The sequence below is a fragment of the Myxocyprinus asiaticus genome, chromosome 10 (assembly GCF_019703515.2).
Source record: "Myxocyprinus asiaticus isolate MX2 ecotype Aquarium Trade chromosome 10, UBuf_Myxa_2, whole genome shotgun sequence".
Taxonomy (NCBI): domain Eukaryota; kingdom Metazoa; phylum Chordata; class Actinopteri; order Cypriniformes; family Catostomidae; genus Myxocyprinus; species Myxocyprinus asiaticus.
The window spans coordinates 30,186,169-30,205,688 of NC_059353.1; the positions used below are offsets into that span (position 1 = coordinate 30,186,169).

The following is a 19,520-nucleotide window of genomic DNA, read 5'->3' on the forward strand; positions in this document are numbered from 1 at the left end:
TATGCTTTTCCTTAAAGAACAGGATTTAAAGGTGAAGTGTGTAATTTTATTTGATGTTAAAATTAGGGCTGTGAATTGCTTAACATTTTTTTAACTACTGTAATTAATCGCACAGTTTTCTTTGATTAATTACGATTAATCATGGTACATTAAAACAAAAAATAAAATATATTCATAAATATATCTACTTTCATTGTATGGACCTACAGAGCTGAGATATTCTTCAAAAAACATTCGTTTATCTTCCGTAAAACACATAAATACACATCTGGGATGGCATGAAGGTGAGTAAATGATGAGAGAATTTTCAATTTTGGGAGAACTATTCCTTTAAGGTCTATGGACAGAATCTGTTAAACACTTTCAATTACTACACATAATGATTACAAAAATGTGAAGTTCGTCATTTTGTTAAAGCACATATATGACGTTTATTACCCCAGCTGTAAAGTTGTTTAAATCGCCTTCTTGAGGTGGAATTAGGCAGACAAACTTCTAGTTATATGTTACCAATGTAATTCCTGTACTAGCGTACTGCTTACTGCATATATACCGTACACTACCTACTATTTTTTGTAATAAAGCTTGTTCAGCAGTATGCTGTATGCAGTATTCAGTGTATTCAATATTCAGTTTGCAATTCAGGCTTGATGTACCACCTTGATATTTTTCCAAATCTCTGGCAGTAGGGGGCAGTCAGCACTCCAGCTCTTCAGGCAACACGACTAGTCAAACCAACAAGCAGGCAGCCTTTCACCGACATGCTTTGTGCTCAAAGACAGTTATACCAAGCACAACAGAATGCAGAGATATCGAGACATTTATATTTGTCTTGCAAGAATCATAATTTATTTTAATTATTTAAATATGTACATGTTAAAAAAATTGCGGATAGAGTTTAACATTTTTACAGGAATAAATATTTGATACAACTATATGTTTACATGCCATAAAATCAGTGGGCATGCTGTAATTAAAAGTTAAGCAAAATCTTCTGCTGTTTTCCAGTGGACCAAATCAAGAGGATCAAATGGGCAGATTCAATTCATATCAAGCTTTACTGGCAAGATAAACTTAAGTGTACATTGCCAATGCATTATTAGGCACAATACATACAGATATAAGCCAAATTGTATGCTTAAGTTTAATTTGCTGAAGCTTAAAATCTCAAAACTATTATTTTCTCTGGATGTTGTTCAGTCTCTATCGCACACACTGGGTCTCTCTGGAGCGGTTCCGCTTTTGACAATGTTTAAGAATCAGATGACAGTGAGTGAACGTTTTCAGGCAATGCGAAGAGACATAGTATGGCAGCTTGCCCATATCACTCCCACAACTGGCTCATCACTTGTGGGTAAAGTCTCCATTCTACATACAGTAAATCCCATGTTTATTATGCCCAGGACATGTGCTGCACAAAACAAATAAGCATGCACTGCTCCACACAATCAGTTTCTGTGCTAGGACGTGCATTTGAGTTGAGCATGTACTGCCTGGAATTTTATATATGCCAAATATAGCCACAGGAAGTAGGGAAAAACATTGGTAAAATTTTAGAAAGTAGAAAAAAAATTATGTTAATTGTTTTTAATGCGTTAAACAGTCAACTATTAATCACAGAAATTAACGCATTAAATTTCCCAGCCCTTTTTAAAATACTTTCTCCTGTCACAGCTTAATCTACAGAGACAACTACAAGCAAGGCATCAGTGGGTTGACTTTCTGAAGAGAGTAAACAGTATGGGTGTGTCTCAATATGCTCCCTAGTTCAGTAGTCAGGGCACTAATCACTGAGTTTGCCATTTCTAGGGCTGTCCAAATTGCAAAAAATTCCAGGGCACTGAAACGTTCACTCCCTAGAAGTTCCCAGAATGCACCATAGAAACCAGGGAGCATCGTTGCTGGAAATGTCATTATGTCTTCTGAAGTCTTTCAAGTCCTTAGAAGATGAGCGCAAGTGTAAAACTATGAAGTCAAAGCCTTATTTTCTCCATAAAAGAGATGTTGTTTATAATGTCTTTCATCCACTATGAAAGGGAAACAATTATTTAAATATCAGAGATGTTAGAAAGTTAAAAATACACTCCTTTATATATTTTTTTCTTTATGTAATTTATCTTTCATAATAACAATTTACGTTTGAATATCTCCAATGAAATGCACAACAGTATAATTTATACAGTGATGTTGTTGATTAATACCAGCTGTGGCAAGCTTGTAATCATGTCGCAGGTTATTGAGTCGTAAGTGTTCCAATGTTCAGTGGATCAGCACCCTTGCCAGTGGATGAATGTTCATGATATATTGATTCATGACATAGGGAGCTAGGGAGCTGACTGAGACTAAAGGTAGACCGATATAAAGGTTTTACCTATTAATCGGTGCCAACAGTTGCTTTTTTAAAATAAAACACCCCAGTGTATTTCAGGCTCGTTTATAGTTAAAATGGTTTGGCTAAGCAACAAATAAAAAAAAAACATTCTAGTTATTATTGGAGTTTTGGTTGAACAGTTGGGATTTTATACATTTTGGACTCTTGTAGCCTCAATGTCTGTGCCTCTCATAGTATGAAATCTTTGATCATTCTATAAATCGGTTTAAAAAACATTTATTGGTAATCTGCCTTTTCCACCAGTTTAGTTATCGATATCGGCAAAATCCACTATCGGTCGACATCTAACTGAGACTCTGTGGCACTATTAAAACATTGCACTGTTTGTTTCAGCAACTACTGATTCAACCAATGATGATTGTTGTTCGTATTCTTATTAATGTTGCTTGCTAAGGTAGGCATTACTATTACTATTGTTTATACTTAGGTTTAGGGATTTAAACAAACCCCTTACGTAACCTTAAGTATTAAACTTTGCCGAGTAACTTGTCCTGCGCTGTTTGTGAAACAGTTAGGGTTAGAATTGACTTTAAGGTTAAGCCAAATCTCGGCAGGTGTGCTTTTAGTTTTCTAAGTGATCAGACTGAAGATTTTTGTCTGGTGAATAGTAAAACAAGTTAATAAAATCCCACTGATGTACACAGAAGGAGAGTTCTGAGCCATATCTTTTGACTTTGGCCAGTACACAACCACCAACTACCCAGAACACCCACACAACCATATAGCAATGCATAAAAACCATTCACAACACCTTGGCAACAGCATAGCAACGTCCTGGCAACTACCCACAACACACTCAACAACGACAATTTCTGTAGAAAACTGAAAAATCTATTTGTTGATAGTGTAGATGACACTACAAATTATTTACTGTTTTGCTTAGTATAGTCAAAGTAGTGAAAATGATCATGGAACATTTTTGTCAGTGCTGTGGCACGAGCATGAGCTCATGTCCTATAAGGGCAATAGCACTTGTATGCAGACACAGGTTCGAGTCCAGCCTGCGTTTTGTCCCGATCTCACTCCCCAGTAATTTTCTGTCTCTCTGCTTTGTCCGATGTAATTAAAAAATGGCCCTGAAAATAATTATGGCAAAGTTGTTTAATTTCTGATGTACATTTCTCAAATATCTTAAGACTGGACATGATTTTTATATTTATGTATTATTCATAATTGATTTCTAGTCTGTTTTCTACTCTATTTACAAAGTTCCAGCAATAATGTGTAAGGTCGGAAATATTGAATTTCTCTGAAATTTTAGCTTTTTTCTTTCCCTATATATATGCATATGTGTGAATCAAAGCAAAAAGAGATACAATCTTCAAGCATTTCTTTCTTGGTCCAGTCATATTAAAGTATGACTTCTTTCTATTTTATCTGATTTCTGTGCCTTCGCACGAAGCCACTCAATCACCTGAGTTCTGTGTTAATATTTGAAATCTGTTTGCTTTCTGTGCACAATGTCCACACAATTTCCACATCTGAGAGGTTATAGAAGCCTATTTTCAGAGGGAACCAAACCATTTCCATAATAGAATAAGCACACTTATTTCTTTGTCTTCTTTCCATTTCTAAAGCTTTAATTTTTCAGTAATGTAGGACACACACGGTCAATGAAAAGAAATATTAACACTAGGAATGTAACATTTTATGAGAATATTCTTCTGAAAATAGCTCCTGGTAAATCCAAGGGGTTCATTATTTTATTAAGCCAAATTATTAATGTATAAATCATTTTATCTAATAGAGCTAAATAAGACTTAATGTAGGTTAGAAAACACATGAAAGTAAATATCTGTCTGTAAATCATAAGAGGCACCTTCATTTAAATCAAACAAGTTAACAAAGAGGACAGAAATAATAATAATAAAAAAGATATGCCGTAATGATTGACAGCAATTCATCTCCCTTCAAAGTGAAAGAACAATTTAGGAGAGTGATCAGAGAGACAAATGAGATATCTGAGTGCGATGTAAAAGCTTCTGAAGTCCAGCGAACCTGCAACTGGCTGAAATATTAATTAAGGCACAGACTTTGGTGCTTGAATTCAAATGCAAATGTATATGGTTGTCTGACAAATAACATGGACCTTTTTTTACATCAAGATTTTAGGGTTAAAATGTATATGGTTTTATACTGGAAAGTTTTAGGTGCTGTAACTGGTCAGATCCTGCCAGAAGATGATGACAGCAGGGGAGAGGAACTTACCCCTATGGCAGGATGGAACCTAAACTGATGGTGAAGGGGTGGATGAGGGGTGAAACCAATGTGCATGACAAACGATGAACGACACCTGCGGAACTTATAAAGCAGATGCTGAATTATGATTGGATGAGATGCCTAATTGACTGAATGGTGTAATACTACAGAGTCTTCCTGACAGAATTACTGCTGCACTTCCATTTCTACCAGAAAGACTCAGAATAAATTAGAATAATCATGATATGGTGTAGAATATTTTCTTCACTTACCTGCTACTAAAATGTTACTGCCTGATGGGGACCACAGCAGTGACGGCATAGATGTTAATATTATAGAAAGAATAGGTAGAAAACACACCACAGTTGCAGTGTCTTGGGACGCTAGACTCACAGTCAGAAAGACACACTGCAGTTTCTGCATTTGGATGGCACATTGCATGGCTTAGGAGAAGCTGTGGAATAGTTTACCTCCACTTCTATTAATATATGTTTAAAACCCACCTCAAGACTCATCTGTTCTCTCTGGCCTTTGAAATGTAATGATCATTTTTATGTTTTGATATTTGGTTTTAATGTTTGGAATTTTGTGTGTGTGTTTTGATAACATTGTGTTGTTTTGTTTGATCTTAATGTACAGCACTGTGGTCTATGTTGTAGTTTTTAAAGTGCTTTATAAAAATTTGAACTTGAAAACTTTAGACGACTGAAAAGTCGAAGTACTGATGAATGCCACAAGAAGCAGATCAAGAGGGCAAATATATAAATGCAAGTAATGATGAGATGTTGATACCTATTTTAAGCTTTATCGAAATCTGTGTCAAAAACCAACACACAATGATTCATGACGTGTGAAGCTTAATCGACTAAATATTAGGTATCAGCTTCAAAAGAGCACTATTCCAGAACAGTGAAATCCTACACAGAGTGAAAATACCATCACTTATGTGATAATAAGATGTTGACAAAGCATGCGTTGTAGAACCATTTAATAGAAACGTTTGTCGCGCTGTCGGAATAGAACCAAGTACAGAAGCTTAGAGAACAATTCCAGTATCAATAATGAAAAACACCCCTGTTAAATGGTTATTAGATGTATTAGCCATATTAGCAAGGTCACACTCGAAATAGATGACTGCCCAACTTAAGAATATTAAAATTACAATTCAGTGTATACCCATAGAAGCTGAGGGTAAAACTTTGTCGAAACACCATGTCTAACACCAATGACAATATCTCCAAAAGATAATTATATAATGGTGTCAAAAGCATCACAACAAATCCACAGTCAAAATAATAAATATGCCAATAAATAATTAGCAAAAATCTCACACATGGACATTAGCAATTATAAACCAAGCTATAGTTGAATGCAACTGGTAGGTTAGCACAACTGAAAGGCCTAGCGCTACCAGCACATACAGTATTTGGGAAATAAACACAATCTGTAAATGTCATGAAGTGCTGTACTAGATGAAAAGTGGAAAGGAATATCAGGAATTTAAAATTTAAATATTATCTAAAATGAGCTGACAATAAATCAAACATATAAATTATTTAATAAGGAAGAAGCATAGAAAAATGGTTCGGATGGGAGTTTCATGACTATTTGAATATTTATCGTGAATTAAATTCAAGGGACACAATTGTCACCATATTTAAATGACCCAGGCATACTGCTCTGTTATTTGAGTGTAATTCAGTAATGTTGTTGCACGACATCCTACCTACCTAGGTGTCAGAAGGCACACAGCAGCATAGAAGCATTTCCCTTTAAGAGAACAGCGTACATAAACATGAAAAGTAAACAAAATCTCCATGTTCCCTTACGATTCAGTACACTTGACATTGCGTCAGGAAACTGACACTACGGGAGTGTCCTTCTACACAACCTAGTTGAAACCTTTCTACAATAAAGCCAGGATTGGATATGGTGTTTAAGCCATGCCCTTTTAGGCGCAAAGCTGTCTGGTATAAAAGCGGGCACGCAAACACGATTCCTCTGAATTTTCTTCCTTCACGACAGCGATTCACCTCTCGTCTAGAAGCCTTCTACTACTTTGCCATCGACATACACGAGTCAGCAGGTGGGATCTTCATGGCAATGAGAAGACTCTCTGCTCCCCTGCAGTGTTCCGGCGAAAATTTACTTCGCCTTGACGCTTCGCTGGTGAACGGGCCGCTTCAGCTTCCCGATTCCCTGCAGCACCTCGGCAGGAGTTTTGTATCATTATAAGCTATTGTGTTATTGTGTATATGAATATATAACTAAAAGAGCTGCTTATGTTATCTTTTTAAAGATGTCGTTCCGTGTTTTCTTATGCGAGGGACACATCCCGCCATCAGATCAGCATGAGAGCTGCATTTGCTGTCTGGGCCGTGCCCACACAGAGACAGATCTCATGGAGACAGACTTCCATCACTGTAAGGGCATGATTCTCAAGTCGCTTTGCTCGCGAATCACCTTCGTTCTGAACTCCCAAGGGATCACACGAAGAGGCACGGTGAGGCTGTGAGGTCGAGCAGGATAAATTTGAGGTGGACCTCGTGCCGGCACATGCCCTGCGAGCCCCTCCATCTCCATATACTGCGTATATGCCAATACAGTATGTGCGTGACGAGCTTCGGCGCTGAGGCAGCAGCACATGGGCTTGTCACGTTCTGCGGTTCTGATGATGGGGATGATGATGTTATGTCTCTCGCTGCAGCTGGCAAGTGGTCAGTGGATGATGTTGCCACCCCTTCCCCCAGCGAGGGTGAGGAGGGTGCATGCGCCACTGACAAGGAGATGCTTCACTTCCTTTCAATGGCGGTCGAACAGCTCGGTCTTGAGTGGTCTCCTCCAGAGAAACCTGAAAAATCTCCGGTGTCTCCAGCCAGCCTTTTCGGAGGCTCTGTGGATAGATTTGCTGATTTGCTACATCACGACCCAGCAACACTCAACAACAAGACATTTTACGCCACAGCGCGAGCACCACGCCGAAGGAGCTCCTGACACACATTGCTGTTCCCTCTTCCCCACTGCTGTTTGTCGGGAAAGGAATATTTTTGTTCAAAATGTTGTTGAACAACATGTGTGTCTCACATTTAATCACATGCAATTAAGTTTGCAAAAAAGAGTACATGGATAGTTGCACATGCACAAGACACTCACACTTTTTCAAAAAAGGGCTTTCCTACTTCAAAGACCACACATTATGCACAACCGCTTCCCAATGGTTAGCAGCACATTATAGAATATCATGTAATGAACTTACAAAAATGCAAAAAAGAGTACAGTGCTCGCTGTACATGCACAAGTTGCTCACACTTTTTCAATAAAGGGCTTTCCCACTTGAAAGCCCACACATTATGCACAATCGCTTCCCAATGGTGAGCGGCGCATTATATCATGTAATGAACATACAAAGATTGCAAAAAGAGTACAGCGCTCACTGCATATGCACAAGACGCTCACACTTTTTCAATAAAGGGCTTTCCCACTTCAAAGACCAGACATTGTGCACAATCGCTTCCCAATGTTGAGCGCCGCATTACAGAATATCATGTAATGAATGTACAAAATGCAAAAAAAGAGTACAGTGCTCGTTGTACATGCACAAGATGCTCACACTTTTTCAATAAAGGGCTTTCCCACTTCAAAGCCCACACATTATGCACAACCACTTCCCAATGGTGAGCGGCACATTATATCATGTAATGAACATACCAAATTGCTCTCTGTCCCATTACGTGGATGCATGGCAAGCTCTTACTGGCATTCCGACTGGGTGCTAAAAACAATCGAACATGGTTATACGATCCAATTTGCAAGTCAGCCGCCCCGTTTCAACAGTGTTCTGTCTTCCACGGTTCCGTCCGAAGACGCGCTGGTGTTACGAGCTGAAATACACAATCTTCTCGCAAAGAACGCGATAGAGGTTGCTTCACATGAATTAATAAGCCTGCTGTCCCACTGCACGAATGCGTGGCAAGTCCACACGGGCGCATCAGAGCTGGTGTTTAAAATGATCAAGCACAATCTGTGGTCTGACCACAGGATGTGCCGGTGTTGCGCGCACAGACTGCGACACACACACAGCGGTATTTACAGCTGTTATTTCCTCGTTCTGGAGAAGGATGGCGGGCTTCGGCCCATTCTAGTTCTGAGACGCTTAAATCATGCTTGCAACGTGCTCATTCAAAAATGTTAACTCAGAAACAGATCTTAATCGCACATACGTACTCAGGACTGATTTGTGTCAATAGATCTGAAGGACGCGTACTTCATGTAGCAATTGCACTGCATTACAGGCGGCTTTTTACATGGATGTAAAAATGTCAAGTGTACTGAATCGTAAGGGAACGTCTCGGTTACATATGGTCCAACCTTGGTTCCCTGAGATGAAGGGAACGAGACATTGCGTAAGCTGGCCGCACTACTGACTCAGGGTTTTTTGAGGTGCGAGCGATGCGCTCTTTGTCCCTCAGTCAGAAAATTCTGAGGAACGGTGTTTGCATGCCCGCTTTTATACCAGACAGCTTCGCGCCTTAAAGGGCGGGGCTTAAACACCATAGCCAATCCTGGCTTTATTGTAGAAAGGTTTCAACTAGGTTGTGTAGAAGGACAATCCCACAGCGTCAGCTGACGCAATGTCTCGTTCCCTTCATCTCAGGGAACTGAGGTTACATACGTAACCGAGACGATTTAATGTGCGATTGGAGCGACAAGAGAAACACGAGACACATCATCCGTGAAGGATATAATCAAACCACGTACACCGAAGTACTATGCATAATCGACGTGTATGAATATTGAAAGTGATTCCCCAATGCAGGAGTACACTCGGGCATGCAAACACTGTTGATATGAGCAATGAAATCCTCAACAAGGTTCACCCGCATGACACGGCTGCCACGCTGGAAAAACAAAGCATTTCTTACACAACACATAAAGATAGGAGCACACCAGTATGCTTGAAAATGAAACCTTGCTGCATAAAAAGCCATACTGATATGAATATATGATGAAGAGGGAATTGAGATCATTGATCTCAAAAACCTAAACCTCAACAGCGACCAGCTAGATGTATTTGACAATTGTTCCCTCAAGAGAAGAAAAAACATTAGACTTACGTGTCTTGCTGTTGAGACCAGGGAAGGGTTGCACTAGCTGTGCGTAAGGCCTCAATTAAGTTAAGACATAAAGTTCACACTAAGGGCTTAGTAACTACTAGTTAGCTTGTAACTAAGTCAGTGCTTAATTTGGTTGCACCACCTCTTTTTAAGGCAAGACTTAACTAATAGGTCGTAAGCTCTCTGTAAAGTAATGCGTAGTCACGTAATATGACGTTTACTTGTATTGATACAAAAAGCAGCCTTCAAATTTGTACACAGAAGTGTTAAAAAGCTGTCAGTTTCAGTTTGATCTTGTTACGGTTGATGTTCAAACCTTGTATGCTCATGTAACTGTCATATATAATTATATCACCACTGAAAATACGATAAGTAATAAAACAAGATTTCATTAATGGTATATTTAGACTATGTAAATAACATTATTCAATAACAGTATCTAAAATGAATAAGGGGCAATAAATAAATAAATAAATACTAATACAACAGGCTGGAAAAATAGACATTTATTTATTTTAATATATTATATATTTTGTATATGTTGAAACTTGACACCGGGCAGCGTACACAGGAAAGTGCACCATTGCATCGGATTCATTCTGAAGTAGTACGTTTTTTTACATGACGTTTTCTCCTGTAAATTTAAACGAGTGTAATGCAAAATCATCATTTAGGCTATGTTGAAAGGACTGAAGCCTGTCAACCAAATCATGAGCTCATTGATGTCATTAAATGAGTCTGCTTTTTTATTTCATCTGTTACTCCTGGTCGGAGGCTTCTGTAAATATTTAGTTTATATGTAGGTTTACGTTCTACCTAAGTTTAATGGTGCAACGCTCACATATTTAGTAGTGCGTAAATTGTGACTTAGTGCCCAATTACATCACAACTAGGCTAAGTTGTAACTTACGTATTGCTGGTGCAACTGGCTCCAGCTGCATAGATGAATGTGAACGTCTAGGTGAGTAAACCAGTGATGTATAATCCAAATATGAAGCGATTGTTTGCTTGAAAAGCAAAGCAGCATGAATGAAGATAATGTGTTTCGCTCGCATGCGAGCGAACGACACCTGCGGAACACCTGCGGAACTTATAAAGCAGATGAATTATGATTGGATAAGATGCCTAATTGAATGAATGGTGTAATACCACAGAGTCTTCCTGACAGAATTACTGCTGCACTTCCATTTCCCATAATCAGCTTCTGTTTACTGTTTTATCTGGGGTCTCCAGTAGATAAGGCAACTTGACAAAATTTCAGCTTGGTAATTCCTTTCAAAACCCTGTCATCATGATTCCCTTATGATGCACCGCTTCTGTCACCCCTAAATGACTCCCTGAAGCTAAACAGGATTTGTGGAATTCCCAACAAGACTTTTATATGCTACACCTGATCAAATAAAACATATATACCATGCCCCAATCTTTTTCAAATAATTAATGTAAACTTAATAAGTGTGAGCAAACCTTTCCTCTTCAGTCGTAATTATCTTACAGTAACATTCTACTGATGATGAATTGCATGCCAAATTCAGACACTGGAAGGCCTAAATCCCATCAGGAACAGTAGCATTTGAGAGGTTAATAGACTTTATTTTGTGTGTGTGTGGGAGTGTTTGTGTGTGTGTGTGTGTGTGCACATGTGTGTGTGTGTTAAAGAGACAGAGGGACGAAAAGAGAGAGAGAGTGCTCTTGTGATCTCTTTAAAGGGCTTATCATCCCTCTCCCACACATAATCTCAGGGTTCTCAAAGAGAGAGAGAGAGAGAGAGAGAGAGAGAGAGAGAGAGTAAAAAAAAAAAGAAACGAGAAAAGGCATAATATAAGGAAATCACATTTTTCGAGCCACCAATTAATGTGTATGGGGTCGCTTATTACAGCTTTAACAAAGTCATGACACAAAATCAATGAATTTACGATCACGGTGTGAATTAATGCTTGATTTCTGTCGAAAGGACGTCAAAACAAGAGGTTGTGGGGGTCGTAAAAGGTAATCGTAAGAATCTTTCATTCTAAATATGAAGATACATTTCTACAGCTCTATTTGAATTTGTAGTTGTATATTCAGCCACCCCGAAAAATGGGTTATACCACTGTCACTGCCTCAGTGCATTTAACCCTTAAACACATACCTCGGGTCTTTAGAGACCCGGGACCTCATTCCACCCCCTGTACCTCATAAATTTTATGGAGTTGTGCCCACACCTCTTTCGTATTCCTCAATCTATCTCTTATAAATGGTGTGACACACAAAAAATACCAAAAGCGTATAGGTTTTTTTTGTTGTTTTTTTTGCACTTCCATAAATTATATTTTTTTATTTCATATCTATTTAAGTTTACTATCACAGGATATCTATTTCTTTGTTTATTACAAGAGAAATTAGTAATATATTCATACAAATAAATACTATATCACATTGACTTTATGTGCAACAATGAATTATCAACAATGGTGAATTATCATTATTTTATATGCCTATACACATACATAATATGTTGTTTCTTACTCAAGGTGTCACTGATGTTTCAGTGATTGCCTTGATTTACAATTGATCTTGATATTTGATGAAGAAACAACATTTAAGTAAACTTATAGCAAGTGTAACACATGAATAGTATGATATGACCAATGTCATTTGGATGTACTACTGAAATAATGTAAGATGTGTATCTATTTAGACAAACAAGTGCCTATGTGTAGCTCAATATGTGTTTGACAGCCAGTTGCATCTCATGACATTTCAGTGTGAAATGTGAAAATAATGAATCCTGTTCTTGATTTGTCCTGATTTGTTGCATTATCTCTATAATTTACGAAAAATAAACATCAAAATATATTTTATTTTATTGTTTTCTAATTGTCTTGAAAATATTTTTAAAGTTCAACACTATCTGGGAATTTTGTACATCCATTTTTGATAGATATAAGTGCCGGGTCTCTAAAGACCCAAATATGTAAGAGTGTTTGGGAAAATGACCATGCATTTAAGGGTTAAAGGTGTCATGAAATGGAGAATCAAATTTTCCTTATTTAGACAAATAAGAGGTAACTGTACTATAAAAACATACTGTAAATTTCAGAACTCAAAACTTCCTCCTCAGTCTAAAAAGACCATTTATTGTTGCCACCCTGCTGAAACGTCTTGTTTTGAAATCTGTCTGTTCGTGACATCACAAAACATTGTTCATTTGTATTTACACACCCCACAACATGCATCATCACACCCTTGGCCCCACCCACTGGCGTGCAGTTCGAGAGAGCAGACCGTGTGTGGCTAACTATTCCTGAACATCAAAAAGGACCCATCTGGACTACTTTGAATTATTTTGTTTATAAACATAAACTACACTGACTCTTTGACCGCTGCCATGTATCTTGCCGCTTTTTAAAAGACTCGCTGTCAAGTTACAACTCTAAAAGAGAGAAGCAATTCTCTTTCATTCAGCTACTGCCTCTTGTTGTTTTGAGTACAAACGTGTCATGGACGCATTCTTTCGCCCATCTGCACTATTTTTTATTTATTTTTTTCACCCAATTTGGAATGCCCAATTCCCAGTGCACTTTTAAGTCCTCGTGGTCACGTAGTGATTCGCCTCAATCCGGGTGGCGGAGGACGAATCCCAGTTGCCTCCGCGTCTGAGACCATCAACCCGCGCATCTTATCACATGGCTTGTTGAGCGCGTTGCCACGGAGACATAGTGCATGTGGAGGCTTCACGCCATCCACCGCGGCATCCATGCTCAACTCACCATGCGCCCCACAAGAACGAACCACATTATAGCGACCACGAGGAGGTTACTGCATGTGACTCTACCCTCCCAGCAACCCTGCCAATTTGGTTGCTTAGGAGACTTGGCTGGAGTCACTCAGCACGCACTGGGATTCAAACTAGCGAACTCCAGGGGCATCTGCACTATTTTTAATTGTTGGTATATGTAGGTATGATCTAGATGGACGTCTTTGACCGTTTCAATGTGTTTCCTGTGATGTGTACCCAAGTGCACCTACAGTATGTGTGTGCATCATTTCACCGTGCTTTGGACAATGTGTGTGCGTTTTTTTGGCTAATACCAGCGTGGATTTCTTGTGAACAGTCATAATACGATTCATGCTTTGCAAAGGAAATGTTATTGAAGAATGAGGCAGTTAAAAACACTTGGACCTGATCAAAAACATAAGATAACTGTTTCATTCATGAATATTTCAAATGTCATGACTGTTTGATGGTTTATGGTGCTGAGTGTTAACAGTTGTACTTGAGATGAACAGTTTAATATATTCATTTATTCACATATTCGGATGCAATGTGTTGGATGTTCATTATGTGTAAACCCCCAAAATGTAGTTTTATAATGTTGTGGAGCTTGTTCATTCTCTTCTGATTGAGTTTGCTGTATTTGAGGGGTTGCATGATGTTAGCCAAGTTTACAAGTTTTAAGGAGGCGCTTAGTCCAAAACCGAGCGTTTCAGACAGAGGGCCAAAAACAGGTTGGAAAATGATCATATATTACTAAATTGTGTTTTGGTGCATAAAAACTTTTATAACATTATCATTGAACCTCAGGGAAGATAATACAATTATATAAAATAGCACTTCATGACCATTTTAAGGACACACATTTATTCAACGCATGGACAGAATGCAGATTATAATGCAAGTCTCTAAAAATGGATGGGCACAGTTCAGTTTAATGAGAAAGTTTACCCTCTTTAACTTAATGCTGTTGAACCAAATGTTTGAAGCAAGCTGTCTGCTGAAATAACGGGGGGAAAAAAATGACAAAACTGAAATAAGAGTGCACGTTTTACCTCAATTAGATGTGTATGCTAGTTTCATTCATTACTATAGCTAAAGTACAGTGCGGGTACCTTTTCTCTGAGAACCATCATTGGCTGGTAGAATGAGATGTAGTTTATGACTAAAGTGTAGAGTTTTGTAAAAATAAAAATAAAATAAAGATTCCAATGTTTCATAAAGAGGTGTGAAATTTCGGTAGAAATTAATTATATGATTAAGAATAATAAAGAAATAAAACTAATCAATCCAGGTTTCTTTATTAATTATTCTGATGGCAGTGTTGTAAGAAACAACCCCCTTAGTCACAAATCCATTAGTTTATTTGATCTGTGAGAAACTGAAGTATAATTAGGCCCTATAATGATAATGAATCATGAGTGATATTTACACCAAATACTAGTCCTTTTGCACTGAGATTTAATTCACCAGTGAAGTCACCATTAAAAAGAGAACAGAAAAATGTCCGTTTTTTTGTTGTTTTTTTACTATCATTTGAAGAACAGTTCGTTTAGCAGCAGCACATAAAGTAAATGATTATGTTTAATACTAGGGTAGTCTAGTCTATCCATGGAAGCACTGAATGATTGCTGTGTATTCAATGAATCAGAAACACTTTGCAATAACATTGTATACGCATTAGTTAACACAACTGTTAACATAAACTTACAATTGACAATACCTTTATAGCATTTATTAATCTTTTATCTGTATGATAATTTCTACAAATTAGGGCTGCAACTAATGATTATTTTGATAATGGACTAATCTAACGATTATTAGAACGATTTTTCGACTGTTCGGGCGATTATTGCAACGATTAATTATTAGCTCTAAACAGACTATTCAGCTTGTGCCCCAACTTAAAAAGTTGTATTAAATGTGCTTTCTAACAATAAAGAGGACAAAAATCATCTTTTAAAAATACCTCTAAATGACATTCACTGAATTAACGGGAAAAATACTTATTATGTTTAATTCAGTAAAAATTTCACTACAAAAAAATCCTATTGTTATCAAGTGTATTTGTCTTTTTTTCCATTTAAAATTGTCTAAAAATCCTTAAAACAAGATACATTTACTTGAGAAGTAACATATAAGATATTTAGATATAAGATAGCTTTAAGAGAATGTATCTTAAATATAAGTGTATTTTGTATATAAGTGTATTTTTTCACTTGGTTATACTTCTGCGAGTGCAGTAAAGACAAAATACACTTACATTCATGATCTATTCTCTAAAAGCAAGTCTAAATATCTTATATGCTGCTTCTCAGGTGAATGCATCTTTTTTTAAATACAAAAATATTTGTATTTTTAATATTATATTCAACATTCTCAGATAAAAATAAATAGATTATTCTGCAGTATAGCTGCTAAAGTAAATGTACGTTTTTTAAAGGAGTTTTAGATATTTATATTGGAAAACAAGCCAAAACAAAAACAAATCAAAAATGTATATTTTTGCCGTGTATAATGGGGCGAAGACTACCCTCTCTCACCTTTTTGTTCACTTCAATCCATTTTTAACTCACAAAAAAACAAACTCTCTCTTATTAATAAAGCTGCGTTTTGCCAATTTTCTTCATGATAAGAAATGCACAGTGACATATATTATGATTCAATAAGTTGCCATCGCGTTATAATCTAGCTGCATTAAGCGTGCGCACTCGAGGGATGAGCATCCCCGCAACAGAATGTACCTCAGCCGGGTGCAGTTTCAATCTCTCCCACTTAGATTGGGACACTTCGCGCAACTCATAGAAGAGGTGCTGACCGCACAGAGAAATGCCAGTTTCCTTATTATTTTAACTTTAATAAGGCTATAACACATTAAATAGAACTGCATTAAAGATGTAATGCCAGGGTGTTTCCTTTAAAGACACATGACATGCAAGTTTTGCTTAAGCTGAGCGTCAGCTCCGGCTCTACTTATTCCACAACAAGAGTGCTTCTGTATTTACTTATGTTGTATTTTCGCATTATAATTCCCTCATACTTTGCGATCTACATCACCTGAAGCTGTTTGGAAAGTTTAGATTGCGTCTGGACTGTGAGATGTGTTTTCTTCCTCAGTCAGGCATGAGCTGCACAGTGGCGTATCCAGGACATTTTTACTGGGGTGGCCAAGATGGGGCACAGACCTAGTGTGGGGTGGCGATACTGGGAGAACCTTTATGAATGGCACATGATCAAAATGTGTAAATATCGCATTGCTTTGCTTCAACATCTACACATGTAGAATAAATGAATTCTTAAACTCATGTTAGCATTCTCTGAATTGTTTGTATTCAATATCAGACTGTTGTTTTGACATTTGACAGTTTTCTATTTCTGTTCTATTTCAACCTATTACAGTTTCTGGGAATCTATTATTAACATAACATCCATTTTTAAATCAGTAATTGTTTAGGAAAAGTCAGTTACACATTTTTAAGAGCTATTCTCATTGTAGAGAATGAATATGCATATAACATCAGGTATAGTGTATAATCATAAAAAGATACAAGTACAGGTGATAACTGATTGAGGCACAATTCAATCAATCATTCAATCAATTATTCATTCATTTATTAGCTATAACTGCACTGTCCAGCAGAAATATTGTTAAATTGGGTACAAATCAGTGTGTGAAATTGGCTACGAGGGCTTATAGGTGTCTGTCTGGAAACCCAAAATTGCAGAGTGAGCTCTGAATACAGTAAAATACAAAACTCTATTTATAGTGTCTACTCAGGTTTATTTTCCACATGTTCTGATAGCTTCAATTACTTTGAATATTACCAAATAAAATAGTTAGTCAAATCATTTGCGGCATTTAAGTGCAATTTGCCCTGCCTCTGCATATTTAAAATGTCAAATAAGGTATAAAAACTTTGAAGATTTTATTGGTCTGACTGACCAATAATACACATAAAGAGCTCATAAATAACTCATGTAAAGATTTAAAGTACAGTCACAGCACAAACCCTTCCATTTCACACACAGGTTAGCCATATATATAACTTTAGCTATTGAACATATACATCTGTAAAACGCTTTACACACCTCCTTCATTAAATCAGAAAACATGGCATTTCATATTTCATGTCAATATAAAGATAACATGTTGAATGTGGTGTAGGGTCTGGCTTACTCTTTAACCTAGCTACTGTAACAATGAAAAAATGTTTTCACATTCACATGGAAATTTGGGATAAATTAAATGATAAATTAGATGAACATACCTCTCAAATAACAGCTTTCTTTTTGACCACAAATCGACATCGTCAACTCATTGGAAGTTGGAGGTAGACGCTAGCTCGTGTCAGCTTCGTGCTTCTGACCAACCATTATACTCCAGACCTGGTGCCCGCTGCCTGCCCCTCCCCCCACTGATCAAAGATCAGCTCACACAGCTTCAGTCCCACCACTACTATAATGGTCAGAAATATAAAACTGACCCTGGGTCAGTGTGGCTCTAAATCAACAAATGACCTGAGATGTCATCTTTGATTGACAGGTGTTTCTATTGGTTCTTCGTTCTTGTGTTGATGAACATGATGAACTACCAATCAGTTCTGGGGTGGCCACAGGGTGGCCAATGAGATTTCAGGGGTGGCCCAGGCCACCACAGGCCACCCCCTAAAATCGCCACTGGAGCTGCAGTGCTGCTCTTGTGTGCAATCATTAGAGTTTCATATGATCTTATGTTATGTTAAGATCAAATGACTGTTCGACAATGAAAATTGTTGTCGACAATTTTTTATTGTCGACGTTGTTGATAATGTCGACTAATCGTTTCAGCCCTACTACAAATACTAATACAGTATGATAAATATAACATCTAATGGCGTAGTGGGCTAAAGCACATAACTGGTAATCAGAAGGTTGCTGGTTCAATCCCCCCAGCCACCACCATTGTGTCCTTGAGCAGGGCACTTAACTCCAGGTTGCTCTGGGGGATTGTCCCTGTAATAAGTGCACTGTAAGTTGCTTTGGATAAAATGTATTTACACTTATGAATTTAATATTAAAAGTTAACATAAGCGATGTAAGATCATTGTGAACTAAAATGAAGAATAGTATATTTATAAATCAACACTAGATGGACAAATGTAATTCGCACACAATCTATGTCATAACGTCAACGTGAAACATCAGTCAGAACTAGATTTGTACATTCCATTTTCCCTCTAAGATTACATTTTTACTGCACTGATGGTTAGGTTTAGGGTTTGGAGGTAGAGTTAATAAAATATGCATTCCTCTTCACTGTATTACATAGTTTACAGTTTACTCGCTTTACAACTTGCTTTTGGTGCCACTTCATAAGCATTTATTTTGGAAACTAGAGCTCACACATGCCCTTACGTACAAAAACACTTCCCGCTTCAGCCACTGGGGGCAGTGCTTCGAATTTCGGTGAGCATTAACAGAGTTTAGCTCTAAAAAAGTCAGCCTACTGTTTCACTGCGAGATCAGTCTGGCATTTGCTATGGATTTGTTCTGAGTAATTTTTAGCGTGTTGGCATGTGCTTGCTAGGATGTTGTGGGTAGTTGCTAGGAAACTGCTTAATGGTCCAAGTCAAAAAAGCCCACCCCTAAGTCAAACATACAATATTCTGTTCCCTAAATATGGCTGGTGTATTTTTTGTAATTACAATGTTTTATTGATTCCACAAAACATATATACAAGAGAAAAAAAAACAAAAAAAAAAAAAACACACATACATATCTATATATATATATATGGAATCATTCAACCATTTAAACCCTACAACCACCCCTCCCAATCCCCAACCCCACCCTGACCCCCAACAAACATCCCTGTGGTCACATAAAAGTATATACACATGATTATAGACACACATAAAAAAAAAAAAAAAAAATAAAATAAAATAAAAAATTATATATACACACACACACACATGTATATACACACACACGTGTTCCAGCCAACCTCCAACCCCTTAAAAGAACCTGTCTGGCGATCATGACGCTAGTTAGGACCCAACTCTTTATGTGCCTATTCTCA

The 19,520-nt window shown here is 37.4% G+C and overlaps 1 protein-coding gene across 4 annotated transcripts in view; it reads right to left on the reverse strand.

Annotated features, from left to right (window-relative positions):
* The window catches only part of LOC127446798 (interleukin-1 receptor accessory protein-like 1-A), a 146,890-nt gene that overhangs the window by 105,244 nt on the left and 22,126 nt on the right, over positions 1-19,520 (reverse strand). The gene's annotated exons all lie outside the window — the stretch shown is intronic.